The sequence below is a fragment of the Orycteropus afer genome, unplaced genomic scaffold (assembly GCF_000298275.1).
Source record: "Orycteropus afer afer isolate SDZICR_OR568_19922 unplaced genomic scaffold, OryAfe1.0 scaffold00251, whole genome shotgun sequence".
Taxonomy (NCBI): domain Eukaryota; kingdom Metazoa; phylum Chordata; class Mammalia; order Tubulidentata; family Orycteropodidae; genus Orycteropus; species Orycteropus afer.
The window spans coordinates 588,960-605,416 of record NW_006921838.1 but is presented as its reverse complement, the minus strand read 5'-3'; positions in this window follow the sequence as shown (position 1 = coordinate 605,416).

The window sequence follows — 16,457 nt, the reverse complement described above, 5'->3', positions numbered from 1 at the left end:
CTTTACCGGAGCAGACTATCTCATCTTTCTCCTGAAGAGAGGCTGCTGGGTTCAAACTACTAACCTTTTGGTTAGCAGCAGAATGCTTTAACTACTGTGCTACCAAATCTCCTTCCTAGTTTTAGGAAGCCATAAATATGAGTATATTTACCAGAGGTAAATTTCTTCCCTGTCAACCACCTGTAACCCAACTAAAAAAATGTAGACAAAAGAAGTAACTTTAAATGGTGCGAATAAGGCAGTCTCAATGACTGGTATTTTGTTCCATTAGAGGGTACAGCACTGTATGCAAGGACCATGATTGGAAGTGGGCTAAAATCATTTCCTATCATATAATCAAAATTACACTTCACAAATATTGCCATTGGTTTTTTACTTTCAGAGTCAGTATCTTAAGTACATTAAGTTTTTGATTTAGCATTCTTAATTATATATCTCCTCTTCCATTTTATGGAAGCTGTTGCTGAAAAGAGATTAGACAAACATGGATGATTGTAGATGCTATTCATATTTAAAATGACAAAATTTAGGAAAACATGTAAAAATTTGTAGCTGTAAGTAAGAAAAATTATTTACCAATAATACAGTTACTGAATAAGTAGTGTTCAACATACCTCATTCCATGCTTTTACTTTTCTCTAAGTATACATAAACATAAGAGTTAAATGGATTGTGCTAATGTCAGATTTGCAATATGTTATCTCAAGCAGAAGTATTCTAAAATAACTAGATTATTTATTGATTGCTTTAGTATTCATCAAAGTATTAATCCTTATAAACTAAATTGTTATTAATGCAAATGAAATAGGGATTTAAAAAGAAAATCTTTGCAATTATTGCCTTTATTGTTGCTCTCTCCATTGCATTTTTTCTTTTTTTCAAGGGAGGAATGTAACACTCTTTCCAGGTCTTTGGAACAGGAATATTTTAATCCAGAGTATGCAGGTTGTTTAGGTTAATTCACAGCACTTTTCTCTTCAGAACAATTTACTAGCTTATGAAAGAGGTGCCTTTAGCATCCTTGTCACACATAGCCCTAAATTCATTTATATTCTATGTGACACTTCTTTTGATTTGCAGTGTGGGCAAGTCCTATTAAATTTGGTGACAGCAAGGCATACATAAAAATGTTTTAAAGAATTTTAAAAAAATATTTTTATATGATGCATTTAAACTTTTTTTTTTAATTGAAACATAGCATACATTGAAAAGTTAACAAATGTATGTCCATAGGTCATTGAATTATCACAAACTTGAACAAGCACATGTACCTACCAACAAGGTCAAGGAAAAAAAAATTACCATCCACCTGGAAGACAGTCAAACCTTCTCCTACTCTAACCTCCTTTTCCACCCTTAAAAAATACTCCTTATTTCCAGCAAAATTAACATTGGTTGATTTTAAACTTTATGTAAATAGAATCATAAGTTACATATTCTTTTCAGTCTGAATATTTTATAGTTGTTTTTATGGAACTGTAATACTGTATTGGGAACTCTGGTAGCATAGTGCCTAAGGCACTTGACTGCTAACCAGAAGACTAGCGCTTCAAACCCAGCCACTTCTCAGAAGTAAGATGGGGCAATCTACTTCTGTAGCGATACTGCCTCGGAAACCCAAGGAGGGGTCGCTATGAGTTGGGTCTGACCCGATGGCACATAACAACAACTATACTGTATTGTATAAATGTAACACAAATAATTTCACCAGCCCTGGTGGCACAGCCGTTAAGCCCTGCTAACCCAAAGTCGGTGGTTCATACCCACTCTTTCTCTTAGGAAAAAACATGGTGATCTGCTTTCATAAAGATTGCTACCTAGAAAACTCTATGAGGCAGGCCACATGTGACTGCCAACAGTCAAATTAAACTCAATGTTGTTGTTGGGTGCCATCGAGTCACCTCTGACTCATAGCAACCCTGTGTACAACAGAATGAAACACTGTCCAGTCCTGTGCCAACCTCACAATCCTTGCTATACCTAAGCCCATTGCTGCAGCAATGTGTCCTTCCATCTCGTTGAGGGCCTTCCCCTTTTTGTTGATCCTTCACTTTAGCAAACGTGATAGGTATCTCCAAGGAATGGTCCTTTTTGACAACATGATCAAAGTAGGTCAGACAAAGTCTAGCCATTCTCTCTTGCAAGAAGCATTCTGGCTGCACTTCCTCCAGGACACATTTGTTTTTTCTTCTGGCAGTCCATGGCACATTCAGTATTCTTCACCAACACCACAACTTTAAAGCATGAGCTTTTCTTTGGTCTTCCTTATTCATTCTCCAGCTCTCATATGTATATGAAGTGATGGAAAATATCATGGCTTGGGTTAGGCACACCATAGTCTTCAAGGAGACATCTTTTTCTCTTCAGCACTTTAAAGAGATCCTTTGCAGCAGATTTTTCCAGTGCAATACATCATCTGATGTCTTTACTGCTACTTCCATTGGTGTTGATCGTGGAACCAAGTAACATGAAATCTTTGAAAACTTCAACATATTCTCTATTTATCGTGATGCTGTTTATTAGTCCATTTGTGGGGATTTTTGTTTTCTTTTTTGTCGAGGTGTAATCCACACTGCAGACTGTAGTTTTTAATCTTCATCAGAGAGTTTTACAAGTCATCCTCATTTTCAGCAAACAAAGTTGTGCCATCTGAATATTGCAGGTTGGTATGAGCCTTCCTCCATTCCTGATTCCATGTTCTTCTTCATAGAATCCACCTTCTCAGATTATTTGCTCAGCATACAGATTGTATAAGTGTGGTGAAAAGATGCAACCCTATTGCATTCCCTTCCTGATTTTAAAACATGTTGTATCCACTTATTTGGAATAAAGTAAATTTATAGTGGAGAAACTTGACACACACTACCTCTGACATGTTGATCATCTTCAACGTCAACATGGATAAGTCATATTGATACATGCAACCTTGATATTATATGGTAAAATCAGCACTTCTCTCTGACATCCGATGCCCCAAATTCATGAGGTCAAGTCTAAATATCAGACAAATCCGAATTGAGAGGTACTCTACAAAACACCTGACCTTGTTTTGTTTGAACAACAGCATCCTGGTCTATGACATGTTCCTGATGAGCACAATTAAGTATTCTGGAATTCCCATTCTTCTCAGTGTTATCCATAACACACAATTATTATCCATAACCAGTTGTTATCCATATCCATAACATGCAATTGAATGCTTTTGAATAGTCAATAAAACACAAGTAAATATCTTTCTGGTATTCTTTGCTTTCAGCCAAGATCTATCTGACATCCACAAGGACATCCCATATTCCACATGCTCTTCTGATTCCAGCTTGCATTTCTGGAAGTTCTCTGTCAATATACTGCTGCAACCGTTTTTGAATTGTCTTCAGTAAGATTTTGCTTGTGTGTGATATTAATGATACTGTTTGATAATTTCCACATTCTGTGGGATCACCTTCCCTTGGAATGGGTACAAAATGACAGAATTCATATAAAATGTGAGTCACGATTCCATTGCAGAAAAATTCCAAATAATTTATGAAGCTACTAACCAGAGGATAGTGGTTCAAATCCACCAGCCACTCCTCAGAAGGAAGATTGGGCAATCTACTTTCATAGTGAACTGCCTCAGAAACTGAAGGAGGGGTTGCTATGAGTCAGATCTGACTCAACAGCAGTGAAGTTTTTTGTTGTGGTTGTTTTGTTTTGTTTTTCTATCCTTAAAGAGGTTGAGAATAACTCCTCATTCTTTAATTATAGCCTGCTCGTATCAACGTCTTTCCATAACTTACAGAACAAAAAAGGGGAATAGAGTAAATTTATAGTGGAGAAACTTGACATTCACTACCTCTGACAGATGATCAAGCTCAACATCAACACGGATAAGTCATACTGATACATGCACCCTTGATATGATATGATAAAAACAGCACTTCCCTCTAAGGTCTTATGCCCCAATTTCATGAGGTCAAGTCTAAATATCAGACACATCTGAATTGAGAGATATTCTACAAAACGCCTGACCTGTAATACTCCAAATAGTCAAGATATAAAAAAATAAAATAAAATAAAAAAGTCTGAGAAACAGTCACAGCCAAAAGAGGAGACTTGACAATTAACATAATTGTCTTTACATTTAATATTCTAGATGAGAATCTTTAATCAAAAATGGCATTATGTAATCACTGAGGAACTCTGTAAAAGTATGAACTAAGTTTAATGTTAATGTATGAATAATGGTTTATTAGTTGTGACAAATTCCCATAATAGTATTGAATGCTGACAATAAAGAAACAGGATATGGAAGTATTTGGACACTTTTGTACACTGTCACAACGTTTTTGTAAATCTAAACCTTTTCTAAAATCAAAAGCTCAATATACTGTCAATATACTTCTGCAACCATTTCTGAATTATCTTCAATAAGATTTTGCTTCTGTCTGATATTAAAAAGTTACCATAGAATTAAAATCCCAGCCATTGAAAACAGGGTCATATTGAAATACATATAAACAATAAAGATCATGTATTCAGAATTTATAATATAAATAAGATTTCAAAATCAGATTTATTGAAGTACAAAGTTAAAATATTTTTAGAGTACAGTTTGATGAATTTTGACCAAAATATGCAGTTGTGTAATTAATATAATAATCAAGGTATCAAATATTCCATTCCTTCTTGCTACAAGAGCATGGGGGAAAGAAACATCTGACCTCTAACTTCACAGATGTACATCTGGTAATAACAAATGCTGAGGTGTAATGCCAGGATAATATTGGGTGTGATCATTAAGGTTATGTGTCACCTAGCCTGGGTCATGATTCTCAGTGGTTTCATAGTTATGTAATGACGTAATTTGGCTGTAATGTAATGATGTAGTCATCCTTCTTTTTTTGATCTGATGTGGCACAAAACCAGAAGGCTGGTGGTACAAACCCACCAGCCACTCCTCGGAAGAAGGTTGGACAATCTACATCTGTAGTGATACCACTTCGGAAACTCAAGGAGGGGTCGCTATGAGTCGGGGCTGACTCTACAGCAGTACATTTGGTATTTTGGTTGGTGCTACAAAAACAGCTTGGGAGCTGCGTCTTCTAAACTTGTCTAATTTCATGAGAGAGAGACAGAACCACCATCAGCAGCATTAGCCCAAAGCTGATCACTACTAAACAAAGGTTAGACATGCTGCCACCCGTTAAACTTCTCACCAATTCTGATATCAATGGTCCCTCCTATAGCACTCTCTCCTTCTCTGCTATGTTTTTTTTGGGGGGAGGTGTCAGAAGCAGTTTATTTTAAATGTGACTTCATTTACATTTATAAGCAGCTTTTCTTTCATAACAGGAATTTTGATTCACTATGTTGCCTTCAGGAGCTCTGCTAGCGTACTACCTAAGGAACTTGACTGCTAACCAGAAGGCTGGTGGTTCAAATCCAACAGCCACATCTCAGAAGGAAGGTTGGGCAATCTACTTCCATAGTGATACTGCCTCGGAAACCCAAGGAGTAGTTGCTATGAGTTGGGCCTGATTTGATGGCACATAACAAGATGTTGCCTTCAGTTCTAAAACAAACCTCTGTCACTTTCAAACTTAATGTGCTCTGTCCTCAACAAAGCATATGAAAATATAATTTAAAGCACAGTTCTCACAAACACAGTACAATACATTCACTATACATGCTATAACAAAATATTCCCATCCTTACCTGTTTAGTAATACTGTCATTAATAGTAATGAATAAGCTAATAGAAATTGGAATTTGTTTTATACTTTAAAGAAATGTAACATGCACAATGACTTTTATGACTGTTTAGCTGTTGAACTATAGATCCAGCCTGTAGTTCTTGCCCTAGGAGCAGAGCAAAATAATTTTCTTTTCTGGTTTTGAGAATTTATTGCAATGGCCACACAGAACTCATAGAGAATCGTCATGATTATGGGTTTTATTAGGGAAGTAACAGATTAAAATTCAGCATCAGGAATGCTCAAGATACATTTCTTCAGTTAGGACATAGTCTTCTCAGCCGTGCCCAAAGACAGGTTTTTCTCTGGCCATTGGCTCCTCCACCTGGCCTCTGCTCCACTGGGACAAGTGCTACAAAGCTCTTTTAGCTGGGCCACTGCTGGTGTTCCCTCTGCCATCTCTCTGCCTTCTCAGCTCAGGTATCTCTGGTCCAAGGAACACTCCATTCCGGGCTTTCCTCTCTTGATGGCATTGATATCCACTCTTCCACCTCTGGAATGACTCATTTTAAGCATAGATGGCAAAATTTACTAATCCCTATATTAGACTTCCATACATCTTATTTGCATTATTCCAAATACCCTACTTACATTAGTATCAAGCTATGTAATACCCTTGGTGGGCCACAAGCACCTCATATTTACATAGTCCCATCTAGTCATTTAGGAGCTCTGGTAACATAGTGCCTAAGGCACTTTACTGCTAACCAGAAAGCTGGTGGTTCAAACCCACCAGCCATTCCTCGGAAGGAAGGTCGGGAAATCTACTTCCATAATGATACTGCCTCAGAAACCCAAGGAGGGGTCGCTATGAGTCGGGGCCAACTCAATGGCACATAACAACAACAACATCTAGTCATTTGGTGGGAATTATAAAGACCATGGCAAAAGAGCCACAGTAAGTAAATTACTGCACCACAACTCGCATGCCCCTTTGCAGTCAATTCCCTCCCTGAATCAAACCTCTAATCTATCACTGATATGATTTCTATCACCATGTTTTCCTATGTATTGAATTTCATATAAACCTTAAATGCAGTTTGTGGTCTTTTGTGGCTGGTTCTTTTAATGTATCATTGTGTTTTAGAGATCAATTCATGTTTTTGCCTATATCAGTATTTCATTCCTTTGTTGCTGAATAGTATTCCATTAATTATTCCATAGATTATTGATCACATATCATAGGTTTCTTTCTGGAATATCTTAGTTTATTCTTCTATCTTTACATCAATATCATATGAAATTGATTGCTGTAAAATTATCATAAGCCTTGAAATTGTTGTTTTTAGGTGCCAACAAGTTGGCTCTGACTCATAGAGACCCTATGTACAATAGAATGAAACATTGCCTGGTCCTGCATCATAATCAGAATCTTTGCTATACCTGATCCCATCATTGCAGCCATTGTGTCAATCCATCTCGTTGAGAGATTTCCTCCTTTTTGCTGACCCTCCACGTTACCAAGCATGATATCCTTCTCCAGGAAATGATCCCTTCTGACAACATGACTAAAGTAAGTGAGGTGAAATCTGGCCTTCTCACTTCCAAGTAGCATTCTGGCTGCACTTCTTTCAGGACAGATTTGTTAGTTCTTCTGGCAGTCCAAGGTGCTTTCAGTATTCTTGCCAACATCACAACTCAAAAGCATAAACTTCGGTCTTCCTTATTCATTGTCCAGCTCTCACATGTATCAGATGATTAAAAATACCATGGCTCGGGTTAGGCACAGCTTAGTCTTCAAAGAGACATCTTTGTTTTGTAGCACTTTAAAGAGGCCTTTTGCGGCAGATTTGTCCAGTGCAATGTCACCTGATGTCTTGACTGCTGTATCTATGGATGTCGATTGTGTATCCAAGTGATATGAAATTTTTGGCAACTTCAATAATTTCTAGATATATCATGATGCTGTTCATTGGTCCAAGTGTGAGGACTTTTGTTTTCTTTTTCTTGAGGTGTAATCCACACTGCAGACTGTAGTCTTTAAACTTCATCAATAAGTGCTTCAAGTCATCTTCATTTTCAGTAAGCAAGGTTGTGTCATCTGCATATAACAGTTTGTTAATGAGTCTTCCTCCAATTCTGATGTCATACTCTTCTTCATATTGTCCAGCTTCTCAGATTATTTGCTCAGTATACAGATTGAGTAAGTATGGTGAAAGGATGCCACCCTGATGCCTAGCCTTCCTGAGTTATACCTTTATTCTGTTTGAATGACAGCTGTCTTGTCTATGTATAGGCTCTTCATGAGTACAATTAAGTGCTTTGGAATTCTCATTCTTCTCAATATTATCCATAATTTGTTATGATCCACACTATCTAATTCTTTTGCATAGACAAGAAAACATTTTTCTGGTATTCTTAGTTTTCAGCCAAGATCCATCTGACATCAGCAATGATATCCTTCATTCCATATCCTCTTCTGAATCCAGCTTGCATTTCTGAAAGTTCCCTGTCAATATATTCCTGCAACCATTTTTGAATTGTCTTTAGCAAAGTTTTACTTGTGTGTAGTATAAATGATGTCATTAGATAATTTCCACATTCTTCCCTTTTAGTCTGTATGTCTTTTCTCTCTGGCTGACCTCATTACAAGGAGCCCTGGTTGTGCAATGTTCAGCTATTAACTGAAAGTTCAGTGTTTCAAATCACCAGCTACTCTGAAGGAAAAAATATATGGCAGGCAGCTTAGGTAGATTACAGCCTTGAAAAATCCTGCTCTGTCCTAGAGGGTCAATATGGGTCGGAATCAACTCTTTGGACACCAATTTCCCTTATTACATTGACTAGGATCTTTAGTAATGTTGAATGGAATTAGTGAGAGCAGACATCCTTGTCATTCTCAATCTCAGAAAGCATTCAGCCATTCACAATAAAATACACCATATATTAGGTGTAGAGTTTTCATAGTTTTAAACTTTTGTTACATTCATTTTTTATAATTTGTTTTTTTTAAAAATATTCCATTTATATGATGAAATACATTAATTTGTGTATAAAACCTGATCCTTTGTATTTCTGTAATACTTCTTCCTTATGCTAGGATAGGTTATCTTTCAATATTGCTAACGTAATGCCTAAGACACATGACTGCTAACCAGAAGACTGGCAGTTCAAACCCACCAGCCACTCCTCAGAAGGAAGATGGGGCAATCTACTTCCACAGAGATACTGCCTCAGAAACCCAAAGAGGGGTCACTATGAGTCAGATCTGATTTGACAGCAGTGAGAGTTTTAGATAACATCAGCTTAAAAATTAAGGTTTATAACATGTATTTGGGAGCTCTGGTAGCAGCTCTGGTAGCACAGTGGCTAAGGCAGTTGATTGCTAACCAGAAGGCTCGTGGTTCAAACCCACCAGCCACTCCTCAGAAGGAAGATAGGGCAATCTACTTCCATAGTGATACTGCCTTGGAAACCCAAGGAGGGGTCGCTATGAGTCGAGTCTGACTCGACAGCACATAACAACAACAATGTATATTTACATGATGATTATTTGTCTATAATATAACAAAAAATCTATTCCATCTTAAATGACCTTTGGAAGGTTGTATATTTTTAGTACATTATTCATATTATTTAAGTTGTAAAGTATGTTCATTTAAACTTGTTCATTATTGTCATTGTAAGGAAATTCCAGTGTACTATCTTTGAAGGTTGTGGTAGTTCAGTTTGTGTGTCAACTTGGCTGCGCCTGGTTGAATGGCTGGGCAGCTGGATGCAGTATTCCCCATGATGAGACTGGTAATCAACTCCATGGTGGAATCTACTTTGAGCAGCTGAGTAGCTGCCCTAGGAATGTGGTCTGTTTCCTGTATATAAGGAGGAACCTTGGGGAATGGTCTCTAGTTTGTGGCATGCTTGGACCCTGCATGTAGCTGTGTCATTGTTCAGCAGCCTGCCATGCTCTGCCGACCTTGGGACTTACAATGGACTTGAATTAATGGCCTGCTGTGTGGTTTAGTAACATCAGGACTGTGCCATTTTATTTGTCAACCTTGGGCTTGTGAGCCTCAGCAGCCAGTAGCTGCCTGAGTGAAGAAAAGCCTCTAACTTCAGTGGGCCGGGAGCAGGAGGCAGAGCTGAAGCTCAAGGTTGAGGACCTTTCACACAGCCCTTAGATCCTGGCACTTTGAACTTGTACTTAAAAGCTCCAAACTGTAAGAGAATAAACTCCTGTTTGTTAAGGCCATCCCATTTGTGATACATTCTTGTCAGAGCAGCACTAGGTAATCAGTACAATAGTATCTTCTATTTCATTTCTCATATTGAAAATTTGTGTCTTCATTCCCTTTTTTCTTGCTGCCTCTGACTATAGTTTCTTCGATGTTTTAGAAAATCAAATTTTTCTTTTATTGATTTTATTGTTTTCTTATATTAAATTTCATTGATAATTGTTCTCATGTTTATTATTTGCTTTCTTCTACTTACTTTGGATTTAACTGACTCCCTTTTTTCATTTCCTAAGGTGAAACTTCCTTCTTTGTAAATATAAACAATCCTATAAATTCTCCTTTAAGAACTGAATTACCTGCATCCCATAAATTTAATAGCTATGTTTTATTTTCAATAAGTTCAAAATATTTTTTTAATTTTCTTTGTGACTATTTTTCTAATCCATAGACTATTTATTATCAAACAATACTTTCTATTAAGCCAGTTACTTTTAAGTTTCAGGAAATTTATTTTTATGGGTCAAAAAGTGGTCGATTTTGGTGAATGTTCCAGGTGCACTACAGAAGAATGCATATTCTATTTTGTTTGGCTGAAGTATTCCATAAACATAAGTTATATGTCAAACTGTTTGCTTGTATTGTCTAAGAATGTTGTATGATTATTGATTTTTAATCTCTTTGTTCTTTCAATTACTAAGAGAGGAATGATGACATCCCCCACTAAAATTATGGACTTGCCTGTCACTCTTATCAATTTATATTAGTTTCTGCTTGATGTATTTTTAAGAGATGTTATTATTTTTATGCTCATTTAGATGGCTATGTCCTCCTGATGAATTGACTCTTTCTTCAACATGTAGTATCTTTCTTTCCCCAGGTAATATTCATTGCTCTGAAGTCTAATATATTTATTTATTGGTGTAGTCTCTTGAGATTTCTTTTGATATCTATTATATTACATATGTTTAAATATTTTGTTTTTATCTATTTTTATATCTGTGTTTAAAATCAGTTTCTGGGATAATATAAAAAGTGATAGCTCACATATAAATGACATTCATCCTAATTATTAAAAAAAAGAAAATTCAAACTTAAGAAATAAATTGAAATCTATTTTAAAAAAATGAAAATTCTATTTATTTTCAATTTGTGTTTGTATGTGTGTTTGTGTCCCTTCAAATTGTTCCAGACTCAGATTTTTAATCTCCTAAACTGCTTGGCTTTTATTCTTTTCCTTAAGGAAGAATTCTAGGATTGAGTTTGATTATTTCCTCTTTCTTGCCTTCTTCATCCCAATAGATTACTTTTCAACATACATAGGTTCTTATTTCAACCTGTAAAATAGCTAAACTCTGATCACTTCTTAGCATATATATTTTTAGTTCAAACTATCATCATTGAACAAAGAAGATAAAAGAAGAGTTGATGCTTCTGAGTTTTGGTGCTAGTGAAGAATGCTGAAAGTACCATAGACTGCCAAAAGAACTAACAGATCTGTTCTGGAGGAAGTGCAGCCAGAATGCTCCTCGGAAGTGAGAAAGGCCAGACTTCATCTCATTTACTTTGCTCATGTTGTCAGAAGGGACCATTCCCTGGAGAAGGATGTCATGTTTGGTAAGGTGGAGGGTCAGCAAAGAAGGGGAAGGGCCTCAAAGAGATGGATTGACACAGTGGCTGCAACAATGAGTTCAAGCGTAGCAAGGATTGTGAGGCTGGCAGAGGACCAGGCAACGTTTCATTCTATTGTGCATAGGGTCACTACAAGTCAGAGCCAACTTGACAGCACCTTACAACTACTACATCATCTTGTTGTTAATCAGTCAATCAATGATCATCATCATTGTCTGAATCAATACTATATCCTTCTAACTGTTCTTCACGCTCTGTTCCTCTCATCTCAGGCCTCATAGAACTTGGTAGAACAGTGGAGAGAATGGATTTGGAGAGGTACTGGAAGAAATCTGAAATATATTTTGTTATAGTCCTCATCCATATTTAATGTATTTGGCTTTTTCTAACCCTCAAAGGAAATAAGTTACAAAATATTATAAAATTAACTATAAACTACAGTTAGAAACAAGAAACAGTCACTGGGTACCAGGGTCTATACTCGGTTCTTTTCCATAAACAGTTTTATTTGGCCCACAATTTAGTGTAGAATTAACTGTATGCTTTAAACTCCCTTCATTTTTTTCCTTGGAATCTTACACAATTCTGAGAATAGTTGGTCTTATTTTATAGTTTATGTAGCTATGATTTGGAGGGATTAAACTAGCAAATGGTCATATTATACTCAGAATTATGTTCTGGAAATTATGCATGTTCTCCATTATACCATATTGCCCTGCTAGAGGCAGGACATCTTCGCAATATATCAGATTTGAAAGAGTGAGGAGGCTAACTGCGGGCTATGGGAATGGGTAATGTTCTGTGATTCAAGAATCATGTTCAAGAAATAACTTACAGAAATAGATGAAAGGATACAGTAATGAATTTAGAGAACAAAAGACTGACAGTAGATCTTGAAATCTGGCTCCGAGAGACTGGTGCCTAGTTTATTGTAGAAATACCCGGAATTACTTGTTATTTCCCCATGTTATTTTACTTAGGTTTTTTAAGAGAGATACCTGTGCTCTTTCTCTTGTAATTAAACTATTGGTGATTTGATGCTGGAAAAACCTACTGCACCTCCTAAGGCAATGAAAAATGAAACTACATTGATACATTTCCAATATTTTTGTTGCTGTTGTTTTGTTATATTTTCCTTTTTCTGCTCACACTCCACCTGCCCAAAATCCATCTGTTATTATTGCTTTCACCAAATACTGTCCAACATGAAGCTTACTGAATACTCATAGAAACCTACAGGTGCAAAATCGCCACATTCAGCACCTGCGAACACTTGGGAAATTCACCAACAGGCATTTTCAGTTGTTAGAGGATGGTAAGAAAAAAAAAAAAATATATATATATATATATATATATATATATAAACCTTCACTATTGTTATTATTTTTCTCAAAATAAAATGTTTCCTAGTATGTCTCCTAAAGGACAAATCTAAGCCACATTTAGATTAAAAATGAAATAATAACTCATGCTGGTTACTCCAAACACAGCATAGCACTAGAAATTCTCTTTGCTGCTTCCAAAATAAAACTATTTTCTTAATATTCAATTAATTAAAATTGGCACAATACAGTTTCACATTTTTTTTTTTTTTTTGTAAATATAAACTACCTGTGGTAAAACATGATGAGGTATTGCCATCTGAAATGTTTTACCTAAATAAAATTCATCTATCTTCCAATATCTTCATCAGGAAGCATCAATAACATTTGTTCCCCATGTTTTCTACAAGATGAATTTGCAAAACAGAAAAAAAGTAAAAATTAAGCTTTTTATCCCTTTTATTTTAATTAACCGTCATTCATTTTAGTGTGTATACTCATTCTTTCCCACATGCTGTTGTGGCTGACATTTCAAAGAGGACATAAATCAAGAAATGCAAAAATATGACTTTTAGCAATAAAGACCATTGATTGATAGTTTTCTTTCACTTATCTTTTTGTAGTACCTATATATTGAATCAGAATGTTGTACGGAGAAAACAGGCATTTGGATTGATTTGACATTCCAGGAAATATTTTGGAATTGGCTCTTGGCCTCTATTAGTTGAAATAAAATCAAATAAAAAGAATAACAAAAATCTGCCAAGATTTCTTTGCTGGAATTAGAATAGTCTTTATAACAGATAACAATAATATAAATTCTTTTTACATGAACATTTTTTATAACAACAAAATTTAAAGTAACCAGCTACAAAGCCATACTTTGGTAATTGTAAAAATGGGAAGAGGGGAGTGAAGAAAAGATTATATTAGTTATTTTTTCATATAATATTATATTAAATCCAACAAAATTTCCAGAAGTTAGAATCATATTTTGTTTAATGGAGCCTCATTATCTTATCATGAGCTTAGTGTATATTTTACTTTCTCAGTTACTTACATATATTATTCATTTACAACTATTAATTATCCAAAGAAGGAGATACTGTAATCTTCATTATAAAATTGAAGACATTGTGATATGGAGGGATTATGCAAATATCTAAAGACACACAGTAAATGATAGAGTTGGGGTTTGAAACAACAGAATTTTAGCATCCCTGTTTGTAAACAGAAATCTATGGCACTTACTGTACCCAAAAACTAATAAATCAAAGTGATATAGGATTCAAGAGATGGAACCAAGGGAGGGGAAAAAAAAGCCAAAATTATATCACCTAGTTGTTGTATTAAAAAAAAAAAAAGTCATAGCAACTCAAGCAGCATAGCAAACAAAAGTATAGCAATGATTGTGAGGATGGAACAGGACTGGGCAGTACTTTCTTCTGTCATACACAGGATTGCTGTGGGTTGGAGCTCACTCGATGACACCTAACAATAACAAGTTGTCCTATTCAAATGCATTCTGTAGAATATCTATATTGCTCATAAAGAATGGCAGAAAACTGTAGTATTCTAATCCTGGAATAGTTATGACATCCTGATTATTCAGTATAATCTTTCAACTTCTTGATGTAATCCCAGCAAAAAGGTCCCAAACAGAATTTAAGGATAGAATCCTTTACCATGTATCAAGGGCAACAATTCATCAGTTGTTCAAATAAATATCTTCTTGTCTCCTCACTTTTATTTCTCAACTCTAGAGAAAGTTTAGGTAAAAACAGAAGTATTAAAAGAGAAAAATACATAAGTTTGTAAGTGATAAACTAATGGGTATGGGAATGTTAATTTGTCTCCTTTTACTTCTATTAGGTAAAAGTCTTGCCTTTAATTTAATTTACTTTATTTTGTTCTCTCTCTCCATTACTATTAGAGTAATGGTAATGTTTAGCATCATTAATCTTTCAGGAAAAGTAAACTACAATCACAGTAAGACAATATTATATGCCCACTAGCATAGCTTGAATTAAAAAAAAAAAAAAAAACACAAACTGCTCAAACTACACTGTGGCAAGTACGTGGAAAAATTAGAACTCTCATACACTGTGGGTAGGAATGTAAAATGAGATCACTACTTTGAGAAACAGTTTGGCACTTGCTTAAAAAATTAAATATACACCCACACTCAAAAACTCACTGCCATCAAGTTGGATCCAACTCAAAGCGACCCCTCCTTAAGTTTCCAAGGGAGTATCACTATGGATAGTAGATTGCCCAGTCTTTGTTCTGAGGAGGGGCTGGTGGGTTTGAACTGCCAGCCTTCTGGTTAGCAGTCAGATGGCTTAGGCACTATGCCACCAGAGCTCCCTACACCTATGTCACAACCCAGAAATTACACTTCCAAGTATTTCATAAGAGAAATGAAAGAATATGACCATATAAAAGACAAATATCAATAGAAATTTTTGTTTTTGTAATAGACAAAACCTATAAACAACTCATTTGGCCATCAATAGGTGAATGGATAAAGAAATTTTTCTACATTTGTACAAGACTGAATGGAATAAACTATAAACAGAATGGATGACTTACAAAGTAATCAAGCTGAGTGTAAAAAAGGAAGAAGCATGTGGTATTGTTCCTTTGCTATAAAATTCTAGACAATGTTAATTAATCTATAGTAACAGAAAATAGGAAATGATTTCCTGAGATTGATTCAGGGAGAATGTGAGAACAGATTACATAAACACCTGAGAAAACATTTGTTGTTGTTGTTGTTGTGTGCCGTCCGAGTCGCCCCTGACTCATAGCGACCCCTCCTTGGGTTTCCGAGGCAGTATCACTACGGAAGTAGGATTGCCCAACCTTCCTTCCGAGGAGTGGCTGGTGGGTTTGAACCGCCAGCCGTCTGGTTAGCAGGCAAGTGTCTTAGCCACTATGCTTATTATGAGTGATATATATGTATGTTATGTTGATGGTGATTGGGACGGTTTCACTGATGTCTACATATTTAAAAAACCATCAGATTCTGCAGTTTAAATGTGTGCAGTTTATTTTACTCTGTCATACAATATAGGGTCACTGTGACTTGGAATTGACTGGTGGGCACACAACAGCACTGCCATCAATAGAAGTGCAAACATTTCTTTTAATCTGTTCCAAGTTTACTAGTCATTATTATAGAAAACTTTAAAATGCTATCTAACTCAAAATCCCAATCAGGTTACTGGAGAAATTTTTTCTGGTGATGTATAATTTCATAATTTTGATAGGTGATACGTTTTGTTATATTTGCACTACTCTTGTAGAACTCTGGAAGCCATTTTTGTTTTAGAAGTTATACTTCTAAAACTGAATTTTTAGGTTTTTGACATCTATTTATTTTCTCATATAGCTTACTGTTGTTTATCAATGGAAAATCTTTTTATTCTTAAAACCCAGTTCAAATATTTCCTTCTCTGTGAATACTTCTCTGACAAATTCCCATCAAGAAAAATAATGTGTCTTCATTTGAATGGTTCTGTAGTATGCTGTATCAAATTCTACTATGGAAAGTATAATAGCTTTATGGCAATTGTTTATATAAATGTCTGCTTCTT